Source organism: Taurulus bubalis (assembly GCF_910589615.1).
Source record: "Taurulus bubalis genome assembly, chromosome: 7".
Classification (NCBI taxonomy): Eukaryota; Metazoa; Chordata; class Actinopteri; order Perciformes; family Cottidae; genus Taurulus; species Taurulus bubalis.
In genome coordinates, this window is record NC_136595.1 from 8,263,031 (window position 1) to 8,275,850 (window position 12,820).

Consider the following 12,820-nt stretch of genomic DNA (forward strand, 5'->3'; position numbering starts at 1 on the left):
CTGTTTTCTACGTGCTTGATTTAACTTATGTAGCTACAATCAACTAAACTGATCGTGACGCAGAAGGGAAAAAACACTCTGCATGGTCATATTTAATGTAAGCTAGGCATCTGGTTGTGGGCCTCATTGTTGGCTGTCGGTACGTGTTCTTACCACCAGTAACCACAGGCGTTGCCAAATAAACCAAGAATAAAATACTATGGATTATTACTTTAAAGGATTATGATTATTTACTTTCTTGCCAAGAGTTAGATCAATACCGCGGTCATGTCCGTAAGTTATAATGCATACAGAAATACAAATGTTACAACCTGGACTAAAAACAGTTTTGGTCTCTGAAGCTTATTTTTCCTTTTGTATATACAGGGGGTGATTTTAAAATATATAATTTACACATTTACATTATGTTAAGGCTTAAAGTTAGAAATAATTAAGGGAATGGCCTTTTTAAGTGACAAGCGTCGCAGGTCGCAGGTTGCTAGCCGCTAAGTGCCTCCTCTACAATCTAAAGTCCCCCTTTGCAGAGAATGACGTCGCTCTCCCTCTGTGTGTGTTGTACTACGGGCTTCTTTCTGCTTTGTTTACATATCCGTGTACGCCTTTTAGTGCATGTTAGTGCACGTTAGTGCTCGTGAGCGCGTCCCACCAGTTAGCTCATGGCCGCCGCTCTGCACTGGGATCCGTTTCCGTTTTTTGCACTGTTGGCGCTGGTAGCCACGTTAGCTTCTAGCCGCCAGCTCTGTTGGCGCCATGTTGAGAGCCGCATTGAGATAATAGCTTTTCTCTGAATGTCATATTGAGAAGCTTTAAGTCCAATTTAACTGAACAACACTCAAATAAAATCCAACATACGCAAACTGTCAATTATCTGCATCGATTGCACTAAGAGACATCAAACATGCATGAGTACGGTAAAGTAAAGCTTTGCAAGGCAATTGGTGTGAAGTTGCATCAGGCTGTCACCGCATTTCCATGTCTCTGCAGTAGAGATTGTGAAAACTTCAAATAAGGAGACCGAACATCACAAAAACTATTAAAATAACACCCGACAAGAACAACATTTCCTTTCCCTCCACCGATCACGGCCATGGCCGAACCTATTCCCTGCCTGCCTTGTTTTTTGCTGACCACTGTGAATAGATTAATGAGCGTGAGATCTTAGCAATGTTAATTAATTTGATGATGTGTACGTCGGGGAGGGGTCTATGCTTAGGTGGAGTGGGATGTGGGCGTGTGGGGGCCGGGGTTTTATTGAGGCGGGGGGCATTCTGCAGAAGATGAATAGGTCCTCCGGCTTGAGCCGCTGGCAAGCTGGCTGTGCCTGGTCTTAATATATAGCACGAGCTGCCACATAGTCAATGCGCTTTTAATTCACCTCTTACTACACACACACACACACACACAGACAGTCCCGTATGCACGTGAACACACACACACACACACACCGGGTGTTTATTACCCCTTTAACTAATGGAAATCTAATCATTACTCCACCTGCTTGTTCACACACACACACATCTCTGTGGTTTATCCTCATTGATATCGCCTGGTGTATTAATACAGGGCCACAGGGGGGTGTTTATATGCTTATGAAGCCACAGGCCAAAGCCAGACTAATTGTATTAACCAACCCAAAGAGCAGCTCATGGTTCTGACCCCGAGCTGTTTATGACCCGCAGATCAATCGACCTCCTCACCCAGTTTTCTCTGATTTTCTCCTCCGGCTCCCTCCAGTCCATCGCTTTTCTCCAGTATGTTTTGGTGTGGCTAAATCATCCCTGCAGCCCGCTGTCTAATTACCTTCATCGTTAAGATACTGTATATGATTGAGCCCTGACCGTAAAAACACAGCAGTAAGATGGAGAGGAGCAAACAAACATGAGCTTTACTGCTCCGGCCTGGCGATGCTGATATGGGACAGCAGTTATGGCCATTTGGTGTCTATTCCTCTGACATTTTCATTTCATATTTAATTGCACACTGGTGATTATGGCACTTATGGCTTTATTTTGCATTTATCTAATGGTTCTCTGGTGGCGTCGCGGTGACACCTTTATTTTATTTGCTGCTCAATCAGGCTGAATTTACTGTCACTTTGCAGCTTTCTATTATGCACTGAATATCTGCTAAAGGACTGAATGAATGGTATGAAGGCTCGGTGGCTGCTTCCAGGTCAGTGTGTATGTGGCTGTGTGTCAGTGCAGTCCAATGTGGGTTTATTTGGGGTGCAAATAAATTATTTCTATGTTTTCTGGTCTCCGTTCGTCTTCACTTCTTTTCTTCCTTCTTTTCTTGATTTATTCTTTCTGTCCTACTCTTTGGTTTTCATTATTTCCTCATTACTTTCCATTTTACTTCCTTCCATTCTGCTGTCTGTCTTCTTTAATCTATTTCCTTAGATTATTTTTCTTCTTTCCATTGGTTCCATTTCTTCTGTCACTCTTCACTTCTTGTGTCCTTCCTTCTCTTGTTAATTTCCTTCTGTTGTTTGTTTGTTTAGATCTTTCCCTATTACTTCCCTTCTTTCCTGTCTTCTGTCCATTTTACTTAACTTCCTTTTCTTGTTTTACTGGCTTAAAAAAAAAAATCCTTCTTTGCAAATTGCTAAAGTTAATGATTGGAGTTACCAACATATATAGCCTACCATATCTCACCAATAATATAATTGCTTCTTTATGTTTGGCATGTGGTTTTCTTCTAATGTGACTTTCCGAGTCACCTGTGCTGCACCATATGTCTCAACACGTCCCAGCACCAGCGAGGAAACCGGCAGGTGTTTCCTCCAACAGCCTCTGACAGCCCTGTCACCATGGAGACGGCCCAGTCTCCACAAACTCTGCGTCACCGCGGGGATGGGGCGACGCGGGGCCGGGACGGCGCTTGTCACAACGGCCCAGCGTCCCGAACCAGCCGCTCTCGCAGTCAGAGCTCATCGCGCGGCGGCGTCTCCGGCAGTCAGCGGCAGTCTGCGAGAACAGACAGGTGGAGGAGGAGAAGAGGGAGATGAGAGGAAAGAAGAGAGGACAGGTGGGGAGGGGGGGGGGGGGGGGGGGGGGTGGAGGAGCTGGGAGATGAAGGAGACGGAGGGCCTCTTGTTTACTGAAAGGAGCCATTAAAATATTTCTCTTTGTCTCTTTATTGGCATTTTGTTATGATCTGGTAACGCCGGTGTTCATCATTCACCTTATTTGTGTAGAAAGGATCTATTGTGCCTCACGGGGCGAAGCTGCGATCACATTAGCTTCTCGCTGCTGTCCTGTCGGGGAAGAAGCGCGCGCTGCGACAGCTTCTGCTGTTTTATTAATAACAACTCATGGCTTTAAAGCGCAATCACCCCGTCTATAGGATGGGCCATTAGCCTTTTGTTTCACGCCTCTTTCTTCTTCACTCCATCTTTGTGAGAGGGGAGGTAAACAAAGTCTTCTGACTGGAGCCCGTGGAGAGAGAGGAAGCCGAGAGGGTGTCAGGGTGACAGCTGTTTGGATCAGGGAGAACTCTGTGTTTACGGAATACGACAATACATACAATACTTTTTCTTATTGTCAAAAAAACCCGCGAGAAAATCAATACTTTCTGACTTCCTGTCTGCGGCTCTCAGCCTCGTGCCAATGGTTTCTACTGACGACCGAATCCTTTAAATATCCACCATGTGTCATTTTGGGCTACATGTGACATATCAAATCCATTCCCAGTTGTACAGCTTTTGTAATTATTGTGAATTGGAAAAAAAAGTATTTGGGCAATGTGGTTGTATAATCCTTCAATAGCAAGAGTGGCCACAACGCCAAATTTGCTTCACATCCCAGTGCTGTTCTGGTGGCTTATCGGCGATAATATTGGCTTATTGGGAAGAATAAAAACTACGGTGCCCACGGACATCTTAATGAAGATATAGTGCTCAGTTTTATTGGGACAACAATGGAGGGGTATGTCAGGTGTTGACACAAAGACAATACTTGTTCGTAGACACATCCATAGTTACTTTTGACCAGAAGACATATAAACATCCCGAGTTATGTCCTTTAAGTACATTTTATCAGAAAAATACTTTTGATACTTAAGTTCAGAAAATATCAAATACTTTTACTCAAGTAGTATTTTAATAGGTGACTTTTACTTTTACTGGAGTAATTTTCCAGTAAGGTATCTTTACTTTTCCTCAAGTACGACTTTTGGGTACTTTATGCACCACTGTACACTACATGTATTATAGTTGTTTTTGGAGAGGATGTCGGAGCTTCAGAGGCTGGAGGATTTTATTCCTGAGATAAAGAGGACAACGCCAATAAAAGGGATCCATTTGAGATGGGTAAGTGTATTTATACAATACAATATAATACAATAGACGTAGCCATATTTATCTCATTCAATGTAACATATGTGTCATTTAGGTACTTTAACGCTGTACTTCAAGCACAGTACTTGAGTAAAAGTGCGTTGTGCGTCACAGAGCCTGAACCCTGCAGCTGCTCCTGCAGGCGGACACTTCCTGTGACCCGGTGGTGTCTTCACTCTGCAGTGCAGGGAGGGAGGCCCGACTGCACGAAGGGAGTCGAATTTAAAAGAAGCCCCTCATTTGATCCATAATTGATCGCCTTCATATGAGATGGCTGGTGAGTAGAAAACAGAGGGAGTCTGATCTCGATAACAAGCGCACCACCCCGCGTCGTGACGGCTGTACGTGACCGCAGGTTGGAGAGAGGCGAGCGATGAGAATGCCTCGCTTCCATCTCTTGATGTTTTTCCCCTCTTTTCTCTTTTAATGAGTGTCAGAATGCAGGTTTTTTTTTGTAAAGGAAGAGGGGAGGGAGGGGATGGGAGATGTGTGTGTGTGTATGTGTGTGTGTGTGTTGGGGGGGAGAAAAACAAAACAACATGAAAGCAGAAAAAGACCAAAAGAACAAGCATTTCCGGTAAAGTGCTTACGGAGCGTTTATAGCAAGTTCCTCAGACGCGCGGTGGAGCGCTGATGTAGGGCACGAGCCCACAAGTCGTGGGGGGTTTATCTCATTGATTAGAGGCACACAGCAGAAACAGAGAGGGAAACACAGGTGAGCCTGGGCACAATACACTGTCACATGGTGTACAATCAATTATATAATAGTATATAAGTATCTTATTTGCTTCTGAACGGTGGCCTGTCGAGGCTTAAAGGACATAACTCGGGATGTTTATATGTCTTCTGGTCAAAAGTAACTATGGATGTGTCTACGGACAAGTATTGTCTAAAGTACCTAAATGACACATATGTAACATTGAATGAGATAAACATGGCTACGTCTATTGTTTTTTCGCCTCTGCCCTCTCCTCCTTTTCTCTTTCTATCCACCCTTTTTTCTTTTACATCCTTACACACTTTTAACTTGTCTCATATTTTATTTCCTGCATTCTTTCCTTCCCTTCATACTGCTTTTCTTCTTTCTCGCCTCGTTTTGTTTATGTATTTATTTCCTAACACGTCTTTCTTGTTTATTTCTTCAATCATTTCCTCAATCACTTCCATATCTTTTCAGCAGTTACCTTGTTTTCACACTACCGCTCTTTATGTGCTTCTTCCCTTTTTTCTGTTTCCATCTGTCCTTACCTCCGAACATATTTTTCTTCCTTCTCCTTTTTCCATTTTCTACTATCCTTCCTCCAGTTGCCTCACACATTCCTTATTCATTTCCTTCCTTCATTATTTTTGTCTCTCTCATTCTGTCTTTTTATCCTTGCTTACTTATTTCCCTCTACTTTCCTTTTTCTGTCTCTCATTTCCTCTTTCCTTCCTTTCTTTTACCTTCTTCTGGCCTTACACCTGTTCCTAATTACTTTCCTCTGATGCTTCCTCTATGTCTTATAACCATCGTTGTTTTCTCGCTCTCTAGTTACTTATCTTTTTTTCCATTGTCGCTTCCTCTTATTCCCATGTTGCTATTGTGTCTGCCTTTTGCGTCCATCCATCCTCTTGTTCTTACATATTTTCTTTTCTGCCATTTTCCCTTCTTGTCCACTGTTCATGCACTAGTCCAACATTGTGCAGTGGATTCAAGTTTACTTTTCCTTAAAAAGTAATAGGTGGGAATTTGGGACTGTGCACTATGGCTCTAACTGTGTGTGTGTGTGTGTGTGTGTGTGTGTGTGTGTGTGTGTGTGTGTGTGTGTCACTTATCTCCCTCTCAGCTCTCCAGCTGTTTCAGTAAAACAGAAGATAACACTATAACGTCATACCTCCCCCTTCCGTCTCTACCTCCCTCCTCCTCTTATCCCCTCCATCACTCTCATTCATAATTTATCCGGAGGCTGACTTTTTGCCGACACAATCCCACCGTAGCGCTGCAAACACTCTCTCCAGTTTCACTCGGGCTGCGTGCTGCGTGGCCACTTCCTCCTGCAACAGGAAGCAGGTGTCGATAAGTACAGGAAGTGAAAACTGGCACCAGCCTCAGGTGAGTCTGTCCTCTTAGGTGTTAGATATCCCTTACCAACTATCCCTCTGACACACACACACACACATACACACACACACACACACACACACACACACACACACACACACACACACACACACACACACACACACACACACACTCCTGCTGCATGTAAACACTGCTGTATATGTAATCATGCTCAGGAATATATAATATTACATTATATATGTATATCACCTGAGCAGTCTATATTTTTACATCTTTTAGAATGAATGAATTCCCTTTTTTATTCCAGCCAGAACTCCAACTTACTTGTTCTTAATGTTTGAGTGAAGAATAAAAAACTTCCTTGAGAAAACAAGTTTATATGGACTTTTTCGTCCTGTTACCAATACACTTTTATGTTTGTTTTCTTGTTGAAGTTTGCATGTCATACATAATGAGAAATAACATGAACGCATTTTGTTATAACAGCGAGGACATTTCGCTATAATGACCTTTTTTCCATTGTAATGAAATGTTTTATGTTCCACATATTTGATGTTAATGTTAAATGTTTTGCATTTGTTCATAGTTAACTGTGTTTCTGTCAATCATTTTGATCATCTGTGTTAAAGAATATTGCAGCTTTAAAATACAACATATTTAAAACTATAACTGCAAAGACTATCACAAGAATTGGATATTAGTATGTGTGCAAACCTAAAGTCATGTGTTCTGTATTGACAGAGACACAATAGGCAGCAGAGGAGGCCTGCAGTGACACACAGGTGAGAGTGTCCTCCGCGGTGTTAAATATCCCTTACCTGTGGGCTTCACTGGGGCTGCAGTACACAAATCAATTGTTTCTTCTAACAGGTGGAAGAGGTCTCTGTTAACCCCGGTGTCAAACTGTGAAGCAAGGAGGCTGAAGAGCAAATAAGACAATCTATATATTTCTTTTAATATATTTTAGTCCACTAAAAACATATTCTGTAGTGCCGATCACTTTCTAGGGCAGGTTGAGTCTGGGTGTGCATATGTTTAATGCATTTTTTTTTTAAATCATTCATAGCATCTAGCAAACCAACTATAAACACTTACAGCAGCCTGAAAAACACCTTTTACAAAAGGTAGTGCAACTTTTTTTTGTGTGCTTCTCAGTGGATTATTGGATTTTTTATTTAATATTATTTTCGTTTTTAAATAATGACCATAGCTTGTCCTCTTTTGAGAACAATGAAATGTTCTTTCTTCCATGTGATTAATTATCTATTGCAGATTGCATCTCCTCTCTGGGTAACAACAGTGAGCAGAAATCAATTATTTTAAAACCTTCATTTGATGGTGTTTGGAAGCGGTTTGTTGTCTTTTCTTATCTAATCATGATTACATCAGGTTAGAAGTTACTTTAGTAATGTGCATAAATGTAGTAAATTAATATTAGTATTGTCATCTGCACTGAATACATCCTGTCATTGGTGAATGTGTTGTTGTAGAGAATATAGAAAAGAAGGCTCACAGATATACTGTATATATATATAAAAATAAAGATTATATTTATCATTCCATTTGCCTCCATTTAGTGGTAACCTCACTGATAAAATCCATAGTGCTTCAGACAGTCTGTCACTGTTGGTTTCTATGATGCTTATTTTAATAACACTAAACATTGAGTGAAAAGTATTTTTGTGTTCAGTATCTGAGATTCTGTTAAATTCTGCTGCTTATTTTTCAATTTGACCTGTTTTCAATTGAAGTGAAAGGTGATCTGAGAGGTGTAAAGGTGGGTCAACAAATATATAAAATAAATTAAAACAGCACTCCATTAATATGGTAGTTTACTGATTGTCTTTTGGGCACATCGCTTCATCAAGTAATTCATAGTTATGATAACCTCAATTTAGTTTTCCTATTTAGCGTCAGGTCGGCCATTGAGTGAGCCAGGAGAGTTCTGACCAATAGAGAGGAGACGGCCACAAACAAACCACCTGTTCCTTCATTGATTGTGTTCAGTCATGGAGACTAAATCAGATCATTTTGCGATTCTTTTGGTGAAAATATGATCGTTTGAAACATGCAAAGCTTATAGACCGGCAGAAATGAAGTGAATAATGCTGCACTGCTTTGAGAAGCTCGTCATGCATGCTATTTATTTATGTTTCCACTCCGTTCCATGTTCACTGTCAAACCGCTTCTTTTTACAGCCATTTATCGAGTCTACATGGTGTGAGTGTTTCTTTTGCTCACCCCACAGACACACTTCCAAAACAGAGAGATGTTTTGTAGTCTACAGTAGTCACAGCTCCTTGACAGAAACATTGAGCTCAGACACAGAGTCTTGACTTTGACATTCGCCCTGCCGCAGTCAGAGCAGGATGGTTTCATTCTCAACAGTCGATTGGACACCGACTCCCCGTTTCTCCTTGACCTCCCCAACACTCTGGCTGGGAAAATGTGTGTGTAGGTGTGTGTGTGTGTCTGTGTGTGACAGTCGATCCATGTTAAGTTTAAATCAGACAAGATGGATTTTTGTATTATGTGATATTCCTCTGTGGCTGCAGCCCCTCCTGAGGGAGAGGAGACTGTGAACACAGGGCCGGATCCCTGAGAGGGTTGTTAGTGCGCAGGTTCAATTAAAGAGCGGGCTGGAGAGACTCGGGATGGGTGAAGACTCTAAGTGATTATGAGCTTCCTCTTCTTAATGAGACGCAGGAGTCCTTGTATTTATTTACAGTAGAGGTCAGACAGTAGTCGGGACTGAGAGAGAGAGAGAGAGAGAGAGAGAGAGAGAGAGAGAGATGAAAGGACAATGTAAAATAATGTTGTATCAGTCAGAGAGTGTGCATACAGCATGGAATACTTGCAGCTTAATGTTATTGCTCATGCCATTTTATTCACTAAAATAAACATATATTTTACTTTTATTTCAGATTTTATTTTTGAGTTCACATTTTATTAATTAAAAAAAAACGTTTTATCCAATATGTAATCAAGAGGCTGTATTTAACAGTCTGTCATTCACTAATCTAATACTTGTACGATGTACCCAAACATATCACTAAGAATCCTAATTATCAGGGACACAACTGAATTAAATGCAGCCATTATTCTTGGACCTATTGGACTATTTTTAGTCACCATCATAGTATCTTTGTTCTTTCCGTTGTGGAAACTATTCCGGATAAAACATGGGAAACTTTTCCATCTCTAACATCCGTTCCATTTGATATTGGTTCCCTGCCTTCTAGTCCTGACGGCCCCGAGGGCTCATGAGATGAATCTGCTCTCTTCCCGGCGAGCTGGGGGAACACTTTCCTCCCCAACTGACATGTGTTGTCACCATCACAACAAACAACTAATGCCATTTTACTTTAAACAGTTCACTATCCTTTTTTCCTCCGAGTCTTTTTCTTTCATCCTGCATATCTCTGCACGGCAAATATTCTCTCAGACTTTGCCCTCCTGAAAAAAGTAACCCGAGTCGGAAATACAGATTTCATCTTCTGACAGGGTCCAAGAGTCCTAAAAATACAAGTCAAACAAGTCCTCAAACTGACAGACCTTAGATGACCCATTCTCAGCTTCCCCAGCATGAAAAGCTCCCTCTTCGTCGCATCTAACCCTCTCTCTCTCTCTCTCTCTCTCTCTCTCTCTCTCTCTCTCTCTCTCTCTCTCTCTCTCGCTCTCTCTCCCTCTGGTTGTGATGGCATTCCCAGGAGACCGTTTTCCGGACGGTTTTTCCGCGAGCAGGATGGGATGAACTCCACATCTCTCACCCGTAAAGAGACAGAGCAAAAAGCAGCTGCCTCAGCACCTGCTGGCCCGCAGTGAAAATCAAAATATCAATAAGCTCTTATAGCATTAAGGAAAATGCCTAAATCTGACACTTTCTCTCCCTCCATCGCCTCCTCACTCCCTTTGCCAATATCACTCAACCACTTACACTTGGCATGGGCCCACTGGAGAGTTTTACATGTACATTAAGAGAGGCTTTCTGCCTCTATTTGTCCTCCTCCGCCTCTTCCTCCTCTCCACTATATCTATTAAAGTAAATATACACTGGCTGGCCAGTGACACATAGTCCATCCTCATTCATTTTTGAGCAGGTGATTGACATGACTTGAGTTATCGCTTAAAGGAAATAGCCACAGAATAGGATTTCCCTGCCAGTCTTATAATAAAGTTAATGTTTTATTACATGAGGGAAAACGTGGAAAAACAACCCGACTGGTTGTTCCTGTAGAATAAGGTGGGAATCAGTCATGTTTAGTTAATCCATAAAGCACCGGCCGACCTCATGAAAAAGTGCCTTGCCAAGGGAAAAAGGACGAAGATATGATACACATAAAAGGGCTGGAAAAGTGGGCCGAATAAGCAAAAAGAGATATCAGAGCGAGAGGAGTTTAAGTAGGGAGTAAGGTGTGCAAGGGAAGAATGGCCGAGGGCAGGAAGTGGATAAAGAGAGGGATAAGGGACAGAGAGAGAGAGAGAGAGAGAGGTGGTAAAGCTGAATGATTGCTCTGTGAGAATTATTATTGATGATTCAGGCAGTGTGAATTATTAATGGGGAACGAAAAGCATCTTTGAACGTGTCTCTGACATTCAATACTGACAGAGATCAATGAGCTGGCGTGGACATGAAGAGAGGAAGGAGGAGGCAAGTTAGGAAGAGAGGAAAAATTAAAAGGAAAAAATGGAGAAGAGTAGGAGGAGGAGAAGGAGGAGGAGGAGGAGGAGAGAGGAGAGGAAGGTATGTTTGGACAAGTGGAGTCCTTCAGATGGGGGCTTGTCAGAAAGACTTAGGAGGGAGGAAGCATGACGAGACGGCCAACTGCGGGGAGTCATGTGACAGTGTTGAAGGTGATTGGCTGTGACATTGTCTTGGGTCTAATGCTCCTCCTCAGACGCAGGAAACAGCAGAGCAGCTCCTCCTCCCCCACGTCTTGGAACCTGTCTCTTCTTCCTGTCTGCCACACCGCTTTCCTGCTATGTGTGTGTGTGTGTGTGTGTGTGTGTGTGTGTGTGTGTGTGTGTGTGTGTGTGTGTGTGTGTGTGTGTGTGTGTGTGTGTGAATATGAGGTTTGTCTCACAACATCTCACACATTTGGTTAAAAATTGACTTTTTTACACTCTCCACCTCTGTAATAACATACATCGCCTTGGCCTCCACTTCTACGCTGATGATGTCCAGATCTACACATCCTCTAAATACATAAAGCTTGTTTCTGCTCCACAAGCGGCTACATGAAGTCTTCGAAATTAAAATCACGTGAGTCAGCATCAGTTGGGCTGAAATGAAAAAATGTGTAGAGCAAGTAAGAAGTAAGCGTACCAGACATCTGTAGCCCGCTGCAGAGGAGGCTACAGCTTCTAGCGCGAATGATTCTCTGACGGATGTAGACTTTGGGTATAAGCCTGCCATTAGCGGACGCTTTCAGCCTTTGACCCCCACCAAAGACGAGTGTGATTGAATAAAAAAAAATACATACAAGCCAGAGCGTTTTTCTCTCTAACACCAGAATGATAATGTGTGGACAGACCTTTCTTTAGCCCTGACACAGTGCTGTGGAGATGAGTCTACCTATGTGAGACTACATTTTGGAGGATAGTCTTTCAAATGTCGTCTATCCAGATACGATTGAGAGACCTTTCTTTTACACATAGCCACATACATGTATCTTCATTGGCTATTTCTTATATCGGATTGCAATCCGTCTTTGGGATCCTGGGCTACATAGGTTTGCCTTTTCTCCAGTACAGGTGGTGATGCAGCTGAAGCTGTTTGGTAGCTGCCAAAAGCACCAGAAGAAGAATAACTAATCCACTTAAGTGGTTCAGTCACATCACTAAGAGCAACTATTTAAACAAACTCAAATGTGTGGATGAATCTTAATCAGTGAGATAAAAGATTATTCCATTTTACCTCATATTTTTGTACATCTATCTTACGGTAGCGTAATGTTAAAAAAAACTCCACTGTGTTGTGTGTGTGTGTGTGTGTGTGTGTGTGTGTGTGTGTGTGTGTGTGTGTGTGTGTGTGTGTGTGTGTGTAGGGGCCAGAAGGTCATGCAGGAAAGATTGATCCTAAAGGACAGACTGCCAGGGCCACTCAGCTGCTCCCCCCAAAACACAAACACATACACACACACTCATGCCATTCGTTTGGACTGACATGACATGGACGTCGCCGGGGCTGACACTAAAAGGGGACAGAGCTCAGCTCCTATCGTCACGGTAACAGACTGATGGGGAGACAGACAAGCTCCAACCGCCACACCTGATCATGTAGCGGGACCGGAGTTTCTCTGAAACAATCGGGAGCCGCACACCGAGCATTCACTTTCTCTCACTGTCACACACACACACACACACACACTGACATGCATTCAGCTTGATGGGCCAACATGGACTTTGCAACATGTGTCTTT